This window comes from Podarcis vaucheri (assembly GCF_965113315.1).
Source record: "Podarcis vaucheri genome assembly, chromosome: Z".
In the NCBI taxonomy this organism is placed as follows: Eukaryota; Metazoa; Chordata; class Lepidosauria; order Squamata; family Lacertidae; genus Podarcis; species Podarcis vaucheri.
The window spans coordinates 30,637,123-30,650,902 of NC_138758.1; the positions used below are offsets into that span (position 1 = coordinate 30,637,123).

A 13,780-nucleotide genomic window follows, 5' to 3' on the forward strand; every position below is an offset into this window, starting at 1 on the left:
TGTCATTGGGCAGCAAAGACTGACAAGCCCACTTGGAGAATAACTTGATAAATCTAACTGGGCTAAAACTTTAAAAATCCATCAGGTTCCACACCAGGTAGCTACTGCATATCTTCCCCAATGTTAAGTAAAATTACGAATTGCCAGAGAAGCCACTTTCGTCTTAAGGATGTTGCTGTCGCAGGGAAACAAAAAGTGCATAACTTTTCATTCCTGGCACACACACAGGCCCGTGAGAGAGAAGGAATACTGGAAGGAACTTGATTTCCCAGTTGCAAAACCCCTTCACCAGCCTTTTGCCTTCAACATGCAGGAATTATATACTTTTGTTTTCAAAAAGTTGGGTTAATATATATAACATATATATTGCCCAAGAAACCAAACCTGTGCGCGTCCCAGCATCACAGGAGGCGGAGGCGGAGGTCCAAAGGGGCGGAAACGCTGCCGCTGGAGAAAAGCAAGGGTGGGGTGGTAGGGGCGTCCGTCCCGACGACTCAGTTTGTCGCGTGCGAAAAGGCTGGAAAAGGGGCGCTTCTTCTGCACAGTCTCAGCGGGAGCTGCTGCCGCTGCCCGGGGGACAGGCAGAAGCGTGCAGGCGGCCCATCCCCGCGTTCCCGGGGCGGCAAGAAAGATTCGCTTGCCTGCTGCTGGTGCCAAACTCCAGAGCGCCGCTCTCCCCTTGCGCGCAGGCGTTCAGCGCTCCGCCCGCTAACGAGGAAACATGGCCGGGGAGGGGGGGAGCAGTGGGAGCGGAGTGCCTCCGGGAAGCGGAGAGACTCAGCCCCTCGCTTGCCTAGGGGAGCCTCAACCAAGGAGGGAGAGCGCGCTCAGCGCCGCCGCAGCCTTGCCAAGCGCCCCATCTCCATCGCCGTTGCGCGCTCCGGACGCGCCCTCCTCCTCAGCAGCCGCTTTGGAAACCAAAGGCTTGGAAGGAGAGGCAGGCAGGAAGGTCTGCCCAAAGCCACACGCCGCCTGCTCACTGGCCCGAGCCGGCCCAGCTGCAGATTTCCGTTGGCTGCCCGGCCTGCCAGTCGCGCTCATTGACGAAGCGGGAGAGGGAGGGAGGCGAGACACGGTTCTTTTGTCATCTCTGGCTTCTGCAGCAGAAAGAGTTGCAAAAGAGCCCGGTCTCAGGCAGCGCCTCTCCGGAGTAGGCTTTGCAAAAGGCTCCTGATTTTGCTGCAGGATCTTGTCCCGCGTTAACGCAGAGTTAAGTTCCACAAGGACACAGAGGATCTCACACAGAAGACCCAAAGCCATCTTCCTCGCACGGATTCACACACATTAAGTTCAGCAATTCTTACAAACAACCCTGCCGGGTAGGCAAGCATTACCTACTGACAGGCCCCTTGTGGTCAAGTGCAGTCGAGGCCACACAGTGAAGTCCTGGCAAAGATTGGAGTTGTAATTAGGACTTTGCAGCACAGTACTTCACTGCCATGTCCTGTCAAGTTCCCATGATGTGCCCTTTTCAATCCCAAATGAAACAAAGGGCACATTTCCACCATACATTTAAAGCACTAGGAGGCCAGTTTAAACCATCATGGCTTCCCCCAAAGAATTCTGAGAGATGGAGTTTATGAAGGGCACTGAACAGTTGTTAGAAGACCCTCCCCGCCAATTCCCCTCCCAGAGCTACAGTCCCAAGTATACTAGAATCAGAGGTGTACCTAGGCTCCTTTGTGCCCTTGGCAAAGAACTGTAATGGTGCCTCTGAAGCTGGGAGAGACCATGGACAAGAAACTCAAAAAGTTTGCTGTTCAGCACCTTTCATGCTCTGCCACTTACTTCCTCCACAGCCATCAGGGTCAAACTGAATAATGCAAGGGCCACTGGGAACAAGGTTTAAGGAACCAAACGCGAGGAGTGGCCTGAAAAGGTTTGGGAACCACTGGTCTAGTGAGATGTACCAATGGGACAGTTTTGGATGTTGCTCTTAACAAAAAACCAGGACTGGCTGAAGACATTGTGCTCTGTGGTGAGCGACAGGATGCCAGCCCTTTCCATTCCATATGCAGAAGCCAATTTGCCTGGCAGCTGTATCAGACTTCAGCATGGTCTGCCCCTCTCCAGCCAAGGACAGCTGTCTAGCTTAGGCACACCTTTCCCTGACCCTCAACTTCACTCTGCCTGATCCTGGGGTGGGAAACCTCTGACTCACCACATGTTGCTGGGCTAGATTACATTGTCTCTGACCATTTATCATGGTGGCTGAGGCTGATCAGGGTTGAATTCCAGCCAACATCTAAAGGGCCAAAGGTTCCCCATCCCTGACTGGCTAGGAATCCAGGCTGATATGTTTGTTGGTACAGTGGTGCCTCGCAAGATGAAATTAATCCGTTCCACGAGTCTCTTCGTCTTGCGGTTTTTTCGTCTTGCGAAGCACGGCTATTAGCGGCTTAGCGGCTATTAACGGCTTAGCGGCTATTAACGGCTTAGCGGCTTTAAGAAAAAGGAAACAAACTCACAAGAACTCGCAAGACGTTTCGTCTTACGAAGCAAGCCCATAGGGAAATTCGTCTTGCGGAACGACTCAAAAAACGGAAAACTCTTTCGTCTTGCACGTTTTTCGTCTTGCGAGGCATTCGTCTTGCGAGGTACCACTGTAATTTATTTTTTTATTGAGATATGTTTTAAATAAAGAAAAATGTTAAAGTACATATAACACATCAACAACCACAACTGGGGTACATTTCAGCAGGTAAATCAACAAAGGGCAGAGGATCAAGAATTGGGGGTGTGGGGGGGGAAGGGTCACCTCAGGGAAGAGGCAAGTAATGACACATTCAGTGTTTAGGTAGTTGCTTAGAACCAAAGCATTTGACAAACACACATGAAGAACCGAAATAGTTTGGGAATAATCTCGCACCGCAAAGTACAGTGAGAATCTGGAGGGAGGGGGGCTCCTTGTTGATGTAACACAAATGAAAACCTTTTGACTGAAAAAGGTGACTTGCATTTAAGTCCCCAGATTTGTGGACTATGTCCTGTAAGTTTCACTGCCATTTGCCATACCCCGTTCCACCACCCTGCCAAAGAAAAATGGGCATGAGGCCTCCAGTGGTGTGCAACCTCAATGGAATCATAGAATCACAGAATTGTAGTGTTGGAAGGGATCCCGAGGGTCATCTAGTCCAACCCCCTGCAATGCAGGAATCTCAACTAAAGCATCCGTGACAGATGGCCACCTAACCTCTACGTAAAAACCTCCAAGCAAGGAGAGTCCACAACCTCCAGCGGTTGACCATTTCAGACTGGTTACAGTTAACCAATAGCACAATCAAAACTTTGTACAAAGTGTTTTGCATATTTTCTGGAAAAAATGAAATTTGGGATAAACCTGGGGGAACAAGGTATTTCAAGGAGTGTTTCTAACCAGCATTTGTCAACCCATGCCTTGAGATCTGCTGGGAGGGCTGCTACAGCTTATTCTGCAGCGGCTCACAGCAGGGCCTTCTTGCTTATACTGTATAGGCACTATGGCTGTAGAAATCCTTTCCATTGAAGGGACACTTGACTCCCCCACCAATGTTTCCTCAACAATCATTGAAGATGTACTTGTTCTGCTTGGCCTTTCGGAATTGGTTGGCTTAGTCTGTTCACCATGACTCATGCAGGCACTGGTGAAGATTGGTGGAAAATCTGTGAGCTTTGATCATTTGAATGTTGAATCTGGTATCATTGCAATGCATAAAAAGGTAAAGGTACCCCTGACCGTACGGGCCAGTCGTGTCCGACTCTAGGGTTGTGCGCCCATCTCACTTAAGAGGCCGGGGGCCAGCGCTGTCCGGAGACACTTCCGGGTCACGTGGCCAGCATGACAAATGCATACCCTGGTCTTAAATTGGGAACTTTGAACATAAGAAGAGCCTCCTGGATCAAGCCAACAATGGCCCAGTCAACATCTGGTCCAGCATCCTGTTCTCACTGTGGCCAACCAGATTCCCCAAAAGGAAGCCCACAAGAAAGCCCTCTACCCTTCTGTGGTTTCCAGCAACTGGTATTCATAAGCATTTGTTGCTTCTGACCATGGAGGCAGAGCATAGTCTTCATGGCTACTATTTACCTATAGCCTTATGCTCCCCCATGAATGTGTCTAAGCCTCTTTTAAAGCCATCTAAGTGCCTCCTTTGGGAGAGAGTTCCATAGTTTAATTCTGCTCTGCATGAAGAATGACTCTCTTTCATTTGTGTCCTGAATCTTCTAATATCCAGCTTCATTAGATGTCCACGCGTTCTAGTGCTACGAGAGAGGGAGAAAAACTTTTCGCTATCCACTGGTAATGTAAAGATATTATTAGGTTAAAATGATGGTGGTGGTCAGGAAAGCCCTGACTGAAAGACAGCTCTAGGAAGTTCTGGAAAAGAGGCACTGGTTCCTTTACCTTTTTAGAAACAGTTCTCTTGTACTGTACTGTAATAGCTCTTGTGTGACCAGTTTCCTTTAATTTCAGGAGAGCAGGAATGCATTGCGTTTTCTAACCAAACAAAGCCAGACACGACAACTTGAGCTGAACAGGAAAGGAGCAAGGAAAGGAGCAGGACATCCCAGGTTCCCTTTGCCAAATGTTCCTCCTTCCCTCCCCCCACTCCGTGAGCTGCAGCAGCACACTCTTGAGGGCCTGCCAGATAAAGGAAGCTTGCGATTTTCCATGAATAGATCACACTACAATGTCAGAATACAGGAAACAGCGCAGGAAAGGAGCTAGTAAAAGCCACTAAATTGTAGTGCATTTCTCAAGCCAAGTTACACAACTGAGCAAAAGGTTACTTCTGGTCCACGGAAAGAACAGAGAACACAAGGGCTACTCTGCAAACAAATTGGAAGGCTCCAAAATGCCTTTTTTGTTGCCATTGCCTCCCATAGGAATGTGGCTGGAAAGAGCTCTATCTCAGGTTATTAAGAAGTTGTGCAACAGGGATGGTGCTGAACAAAAGGGTACCCTAAAGGTCTTCTGTCAGTGAAAGAACAGGAGACTGCAGCCATCTGTATTAAATTTCCATAGAAGGATGTTTGTTGCACAGTGAAGACCACTGAAAAGAGGATCTGCAGAATTTTTCTCCTTTAAAACCCTGGAGCTGCAAAGTGCACGGGAATCTTCACTAGTTCAAAAACATGCCACAAGAGATTAACTCAAGCTCATTTGTTAAAATGGATTAAAAGTCACAGAAATAACCCATAAATTCCCAATACACCACTCCCTATTTGTCTATATCAAAGACAACCAGGATAATAATAGGACACTGTACTATTTTCAGGTAGGATGCAAACACATACAGTACCAGCAAATTCAGGGTGTGCAGTTACAGTTGATTGGGAGGTCTTGTGCAACAAATCCGCTTCTCTAAAAGGTCAGACATTTTGCGATAAGGAAGGTGGCAGAAAAATGCACTGGAGAGTGTGGGACTACACTTACTTAGCACCACACTGTCTAACCTCCCTGCAAACAAATCAGAATAAAGGCTCCACATACAGGTCATCGGGAAGTACTTTTACATTCTCTTCTTCCTGTCTCCCCAGTGGGTGAAGACAGTTATTAGGTGGCTTTAATATACATAGCTGCAAAATCTTGTAGCACATCTGGATGCTACCTTAAAGGTTCTTGGTGGGGATTAAGGAAGTCTGAGACCTATGACCTGCTTGCATCTCTAGAGCCATTCAAATACCCAGCAGTTCAATAAATACTTCTCCATATAGATGTGCAGCCTATACTAGAACCTCAGAATCTACCAGCTGGAGACAGGTGTAAAAAACACACACAGTTAGATTGAAAAAACAGTGCTGAAGTCAGTTAGGCTGGCAAGCACACAAGGCCTTCTTGGTGGTGGCTCTGCAGTAATGCAACTCTCTTTCTGTTACCATTCATTGGCCCCTCCAGCTCTAACATTCAACAAAGCCTTAAACACGTGCATTTGTTACTATTACCTTAAAGAGAGTTTAGGTGATCCAGTTCAGTTTCTCTCATACACATCTTTGTCTGTATCCATACTCCATGTTCTGCCTAATGCTCTGTTGCTTTATCTCCCTTCTCTGAGCTTCGTGAGTTCTTGGCCCGAAAAGCAACTAATAAATAAGCAGAATAATACATATTCTGAGTTGAGGAATTTTTATGCACCAGAACTGAACTGAACTTATACAGCCCTTTGACACAAAAGGCCACCCCCTGTTAGCATTCCTCATTACACCAGTATGGTGTCATGACTAGAATGTTGAACTAAGACCTAGGAGAACAGGGTTCAAATCTCCCAGTGGTCCTGGGAGACCTTGCGGGGGGGTGTGTCTGTCGCTGCCTCTCAGCCTAATCTACCTCACAGGGCTACAGGGCTGTTGTGGGTATTATATGAAGAAGGTGAGAACAATGGATGCCACATTGAGCTCCTTGGAGAAAAAAGCAGGATAGCAATGCAGTGAAATAAATAAAAAATAAATGTGGTCGTCTGTATCTTAGGTGGGAAAAGTTGTTTCATTGTTGCTCTTATAAAATGATTGGGTGTCACAATAAATCACTCAAGAGATCCATCAGCAGATCCCAATGTACCTTCCACACACCCTTGTGTTAGGTCCAAGGAAAACAAATTCAGTCGTTTGTATGGCTTTATTGGAGATTTGGACTGATCTTCTCCAACCTGATACCCTCCAGATAATTTGGTGGTCAGCTCCCATCTATCTTAGCCAGCATGGCAGGATCAAATCAACGCTTTCTAGGCACGATCCTGGGGACAAACCACACAAAAGGTGGTTGTTTTTTGTGCCAGACTTGTAAGCTTCCCAGAAATGCCTGGCTGGCACTTTTAGGAACAGAATAAGCTAAAGGTAAAGGTACCCCTGCCCGTACGGGCCAGTCGTGACCGACTCTGGGGTTGCGCGCCCATCTCGCTTAGGAGGCCGGGGGCCAGCGCTGTCCGGAGACACTTCTGGGTCACGTGGCCAGTGTGATGAAGCTGCTCTGGCGAGCCAGCGCAGCACACGGAAACGCTGTTTACCTTCCCACCAGTAAGCGGTACCTATTTATCTACTTGCACTGAAGAGTGCTTTCGAACTGCTAGGTGGGCAGGAGCTGGGACCGAACGACAGGAGCTCACCCCGCCGCGGGGATTCGAACCGCCGACCATTCGATCGGCAAGTCCTAGGCACTGAGGTTTTACCCACAGCGCCACCCGCGTCCCTGGAACAGAATGCTCGATAGCTATTTGATCTAATATAGCAGGACCTTCTGCACACATTGGAAAAGCTCTTCCACTAAGCTGTGGCTCTTCCCCAGAACATGCCATGTACATTGATGGTGCTATGATGCTACTATGATGCTATAATGATGCCTACGATTAGTACCATGAAGTGGCTCTTGATTGTTTTGAGAGTCACTTTGTTGGAATCAGAAAAGGTAACAAGGAGTTCAGAGGAGGCATAAATTTGCTTCGGCCATGTACAGGCCATGCTAGATGTTCTTGGTTCTACAGAAAGTGCTGCTATCACAAGGGAAGCCTCCTTGAACAAGTTCGGAGAGTCTCTACTGAATTCAAACCCCATTCAAGCCGAGAGAATGACCCACTTATGCAGATGCTTATTGTGATCAGAAACACAGCATTTATAACAACACAAAAGAAGAGCCCTGCTGGGTCAGGCCTATGACCCATCTAGTCCAGGACCCTCTCCTCACAGGGGCCAACCAGATGCCTCAAGGCGAAACCCACAAGCAGGATTCAAGCCTATGAGCCATTCTCCCCTCTGGAGGTTTCCAGCAACTGGTATTCAGAAGCAATTCCCATCTGTGGAGGCAGACCACAGCCATCATGGCCTTCTCCTCCATGAGTCGCTCTAATCCTGTTTTAAAGCCATCTAGGTTGGCGGGCAGCCACCACTGCCTTCTGTGGGAGCAAGTTCCATAATTTAACGCTATGTGCTGCGTGAAGAGGTACTTTCTTTAAACTCCCCTGAATCTTCCAACGTTCAGCTTCATTGTATGCCCACCAGGGTTATTACGAGAGACGGAGGAAAACTTTTCTCTATCCCTTTCCCCCATGCCATGCATGATTTTATAAACTTCTGTCATGTATCCAACCCTACATACAAAGTGCAGGCAAGCAAAACTAAAGGTGGTTCTTCTCATCCTGTCACTTTTATGCCTTGGAAAAGGTAAATGCAAATAGAAATGTAGCACCCCCTACTGGTGGTATGTGGCTCCACAGGCCTTTTTGAAAAGCCACCATGGGCCAGTTTTAAATGAAAACAAAAAACAAAGCTCTGCAATTACCCTTGCAAAATATTACTAATAATATCTGGCTACAGACCTGCTCCAACCCTAGGGACCTTGCAACCATATGTGTATGTGTGTGTGTGTGTATATACAAATTTCATGTTTACTAATGGTGTAATATTAGACTATGTTCACTAATGGTGTAATATAAAGCTACAGCAAAGTGGGCGTTCCTTTCTTGGTTTTGAAGGAAATGGTTTAAAGATATAATTTACGGGCAGATCCTGCAGCTAGCCTTGGTGCAGCAGGTGTTGGAACGGGAATGATATCGGGCACTGCCATTAATCCATCCAGCTCAGTATTGCCTGCACTGATTGGCAGCGTCTCTCTGGAGTTTTTCTCCCAATCCTACCTGAAGCTGCCAAGGACTGAATCTGGGGCCTTCTGCATGCAAACGAGACCTTCTTGCGCTAAGCTAACCCTACCCCCGATCTGCCTTTTATCAAATCTGTCCACCCAGCTCAGTATTGTATACACTGGCCGGCAGAAACTCTCCAGGGTTTCAGACCAAGGCTGTCCCCCAGAGGCCCAGACCTACCTGGAGAAAGTCCAGGGACAGAAGCTGGGACTTTCCACCTGCGCACGCTCTGCCATTAGATTGCGCCCCATCCAAACACTTCTCCCCACAGCAGGCAGGCAAACCTTCCTTCTCCAACTCCCACACAGGCTCCTTCTGTTTTACTCGTCAGCAGCCACGAAGCCGCTCCGAGGGCGGATTACAGTAGAGGCGGCGGGTTCAACCTCCCTGCTCCCTTACCGCCGCAGCTGCCCCAGACCCCGCTTGCAACGGCGGTTGCAAAGCAGCCATGCACGGCAGCTCACCGACTCCCACAAGCTCCCCCTTCCAGGAAACTGGTTGTTGCAAGGGCAGCAGCTGGACAAAGCCCCCCACCACGCGGCGCCTAGCTCCCTCCTATACACCTTACCGTGCGCCTTCGCCCTCGGAAGCCAGCATGGTTAACGAGGGCAGGCAGCCGCCCTCTTCCTCTCGTAAACTTTTATCAGCCAACTTCAGCTACGATCCTCAGCGTGCAGCTAGAAGATACGGTGAGCAGCAAAGGCTCTTGGGAAATGTAGTCCATTGCCCAGGACAACCTTTGCTGTCTCCTCGATTATGGCAAGGCAATGGATGCATTCCAGCAGCACCTCCACCAGGACCCACTTCTTATTTACCAGAAGTGCATTCTAAAGCAGACTTCACCAACCCAGGTGTCTTTTGGACGTCTTGGATGGACTACAACTCCCACCAGCCCCTGTCAGCAAGCACATCAGCCTGTGGGTGTTGTAACCCAAAACATCTGGAGGCCAGGAGAATGTTGATAATGATTATTAATTTCATTGCATTTGCATCCCACCTTTCCTCCAAGGAGCTCAAGGAGGTGTACGTGGTCCCCTCCTCCCTCTCCATTTTAGCCTCACAACAACCCTGTGAAGTAGGTTAGGCTGAGAGGCAGTGACGGGCCCAAGGTCACTTTGAGGCCTAGTTCTAGCTGGCACACCACGCCACACCACAGGGTCTCTAGAAGGCTCTTGTTACAAGACTGCTCTAAGCACAAATGGAGTGTGTCTGTGTGATCCTGTGCACATTTGGGAGTAAGCATCATTGAACCCAATAAGACTTGCTTGTGAACAGACATGCATAATGCTGTCACTCAAGAACAAAAGTAAGAGGCATTGCTTCTGCAGAGCGTTTATTATAAAATTTCTATTCCACTTTTCCTCTAAAGCAGTGTTTCTCAAACTTTGGTCTCCAGCTGTTTTTGGACTACAACTCCCATCACCCCTAGCTAGCAGTGATGGAAATTGTAGTCCCAAGGCAGAGACACCCAAATTTGGGAAGCACTGCTCTAAAGAGCCGAAGAATCAAACATAGTTGGGAAGGATCTTACCCCAGTGGCAGATCATCTGTTTGTATGCAGAAGGCCCCAGTAGGAGATGCCAGTATGAGGTAACCAGCCCAAACGTACCTTTTTGAGTTTGCACCTGTAAATTGCGATAACTCTAGGTGGTTAAGGGTTTTTCTTGTTTTGCAGCCCAGACATGTATGCTCTCCCAGCAGACACAGGTTCTTACCACCATCTCACACTTCATAGCCTAGAAAGTGGTGGCTGTCTTGCAGCAGGGCTGCAAGGGCAGAAATTGATTGCGCAGCAGCTCCTGCTGGCTACATCAGCTTTTCTGCAACATTTATGGAAAGTTTGGTGAAAGGAGATAAAATTATAAGGGCGGTTATGCGCTCTCTATCTCAGCGGTTTTTGATGCCTAAAGTGCATTTCAAAAGTCAAAACCTGAATACAGTATTTGGCTGCAATGCAAGCTTCACGCCTGTCTCCCCTTTCCGTCCTGAGAGCCAGTATAGTAGTGAGTGTCAGACCTGGGAGACTAGGGTTGAGATCCTGACCCTCAGCCATGAAACCCACTGGGTGACCTTGGGCCAGCCACTTACCCTCAGCTTAACCTATCTCAACAGGGTGGTTGTGGGAATTAAATGAGGAGGGGGAAAGAACTATGTACAGCCCCCCCCCCATTTATGTGGGGGTTATGTTCTGAGGCACCATGCACATCAGTGAAATCACATGCAATTGAAACCAATTGGAAAAGCCTGCAAACACCCTGTTCCGCCCCTTTAGTGATGTTTCAAGGTCACTTTTGGGTTCGGTGTGATGCGCATATACATGGTCACACACATATTGAACATGATGCATAAACGGGGGTCTTCCTGTATGTCACACTGAGCTCCTTGGAGAAAAGATGGTGGGACAGAAATGCAAACAGTTAACAAATCAGCTCTAAAAGTAGAACCTGTGGCTTTGCACAGAGAAAGGCCTGGGTTCAAAACAAGCTCCAGCTTCGCTAAGCAAAGCAGAGGAATAAATACCATGTGGAATGTTGGAGAGGGGGTATCTGCTAGTAGTCTGTGTTGACAATTCTGAGCTTGGTGGACCCATGTGCTTATTTGGCACAAGCCAGGTTCCTCTGTTCTGTTCAAACAACTTAATGTTCTCAAAGCTTAGCCTTTATACATCGTAAGAGTAGCATCATATATTGTTTCTGCTGCCACAGACTAAGACTTGAGGCAGCTTATAGACCAAAACATTTACAATGGCTTAAACTTTCAAAAAGCTTCTGTAATGTTTGCCTTTAAGGTGCAACACTCTTTGCTTTAACCCTTTTATCTTCGGTTACTTATTAAATGTACTCCAAATGTTTGCTCTCCTCTGCCTTCTCTCCAACTGCCACCTCCATTGCTAGACCAATTATTTGAACTTCAGCCATGTATTTGCATTTAAGTCCAAAGCTCATGCTTCGGACTAAAAATCAGCTATGCTGCTCCTGCAAAGATTCAACACCCCACCCCCCGAAAGAGTATAATTGGATTTCCTGTAGCAGGAAAATATCTTCAAACTTCTCAGTAGCTATATCCTGTTATTGGTAAAGTGTAGAATTTATCCTGTATCCCCAAGGGATTCTCGTCTCCTCTCAATCTATTGCTTCCCCAAAAAACCTTATTATCATATCAGCACTCTTCATGTTTTAGCCTTTCTCTGAAGTAGTGAATAGCAAGTTCTTTTTTATCCTCCAACTCAGGCTGCATTAGTATGGCAATTTATTCAGTTTCCCTAACTGTTAATTTCTGTATTATATTTGAACTTTCATGTGTCATAAAAGGCACTTCTGGAAATCTAGTGGAATAGAGTGAAAACTTGGCACTAATTTATGTGTTAACTGGTTCCAGAAACTATTTGCAACCCAAGTTTTCGAAGAATTAGCTTTAGCAAATAAAACTCGAAAATGGAGGAAATTAAGTTATAAATTATGAAAAGACTAAAGTTTAGAGTAAAACCTGTTTAGGATTGATGGAAAGATAAAAAGTAATGTAATAATAAATATTCTAAACTTAAAGTATAATTAATTGAAAGTATAAAAAACGCATGAAACAAGGGTATAATTTGCTGTTATTTTATTGTAAAGAATGCAGGGTGTGGAAGATGTGGGGAAGTCCAGTGGATGATGAAAAAATGTTTTGGAAAGATGAATTTTTTTCTTTTTCTAACTTCTTTTCTTTTTTTCTTTCTGTAAAAATGCTTTTGCTGTGCTATTGATGATGTTATATTTGAATTTGATACCTGGAAAAAGCAAATAAAAATATGATTAAAAAAAAAAAGAAACTATTTGCAACCCTAACCCAGAAAACAGGAGTAAAGTGATAAAATTTGAGGCAGAATATAGGCATATAGTCCTTTCCTGCCATTTTCTGGGTGAATCATGGAGCAATTGGAGAGAAGATTATAATCAGGAAAGCTAATGCAATATAATATAATACATGGAGAATTACACCCTCAAACTTGAAGCAAATTCAGGAGTACATGTATAGTATTTCAGATAAATTTAAATTTAGGAAATTCAGGGAAGGAATAGAAGCTATTTGTTTCCCACCATAAACAAGGAATTAAATAATTTGTCTCTGAATAAGCATTAAAAATTGCAGCCCACTACTGATAATTGTTATAGAGAGTTAAAAAAATGTCACATGCTCACTTAGGAGCACTTTGAAAGATTTACAATACATACTATACATACTATACTGTACTAAATTTAAAAGGGGGGCGTTTTTGCAGAGGCTGTGCAAGTTTAGTCCAATGATCAAATCCAAAACAATAAAACTCATACAAGTAAAACAAATATTAAATTAAGGATTAGGAAAACTGTTAATTCTGAATAATTCTAAACCGTGCAAAACACCACCTACTTATCTGAGATCTTTACCCTAAAATTTTGGGTAACCTCAAGGCAATCTTAAAAGATTAGGATTAAGAGATTAAGAGCGGGTGGCGCTGTGGTCTAAACCACTCTTGGGCTTGCCGATCGGGTCGGCGGTTTGAATCCCCACCACGGGGTGAGCTCCCGTTGCTCGGTCCCTGCTCCTGCCAACCTAGCAGTTCAAAAGCATGCCAAAGTGCAAGTAGATAAATAGCTACCGCTCTGGCAGGAATGTAAACGCCGTTTCCGTGCGCTGCTCTGGTTCACCAGAAGTGGCTTAGTCAGGGGGGGAAATTCGGTAAAAATAAGTGTTAGGATTTGCTGAAATAATTTTGGAAATTGGGATGTAGAAAGGGGAGGTTTGGGAGAAACGAGGTTTATGAAAAAAAAGGATACGAAACTATACATGTTTGTTTGTTTCTTTATTTGTTTGTATTGTCTATAAAAACTTTTGTAAAACCAATAAAAAAATATTATAAAAAAAACAGAAGTGGCTTAGTCATGCTGGCCACATGAACTGGAAGCTGTCTGCGGACAAACACCGGCTCCCTTCCCGCCAGAGATGAGCCAGATGAGTGCCACAACCCCAGAGTGGTCCGTGACTGGACCTAACAGTCAGGGATACTTTTACCTTTACCTTTTAGGTCTGCTGTGGGGCCAGAATCTTTTACTGTGATATGCTGGGACTTTATTTTAAGGATAGAATTGTAGAGTTGAAAGGGACTTCAAGGGATGAAATGCAGGTCTCTCAACAAAAGCATACAT

General features: G+C 45.9%; 1 protein-coding gene across 4 annotated transcripts in view; it reads right to left on the reverse strand.

Annotated features, from left to right (window-relative positions):
• The window catches only part of AMOT (angiomotin), a 71,906-nt gene extending 62,587 nt beyond the window's left edge, over positions 1–9,319 (reverse strand). Inside the window, exons 1-2 of one of the 4 annotated variants that reach the window (XM_082208243.1) lie at positions 9,181–9,290; positions 5,926–6,063 (exon numbers count right to left, since the gene is read on the reverse strand). The gene's annotated coding sequence lies outside the window, so the exon portion shown is untranslated. The other 3 variants (XM_082208244.1, XM_082208245.1, XM_082208242.1) reach the window with 3 other exon arrangements.
• Between the last annotated feature and the right edge of the window lie 4,461 nt (positions 9,320–13,780).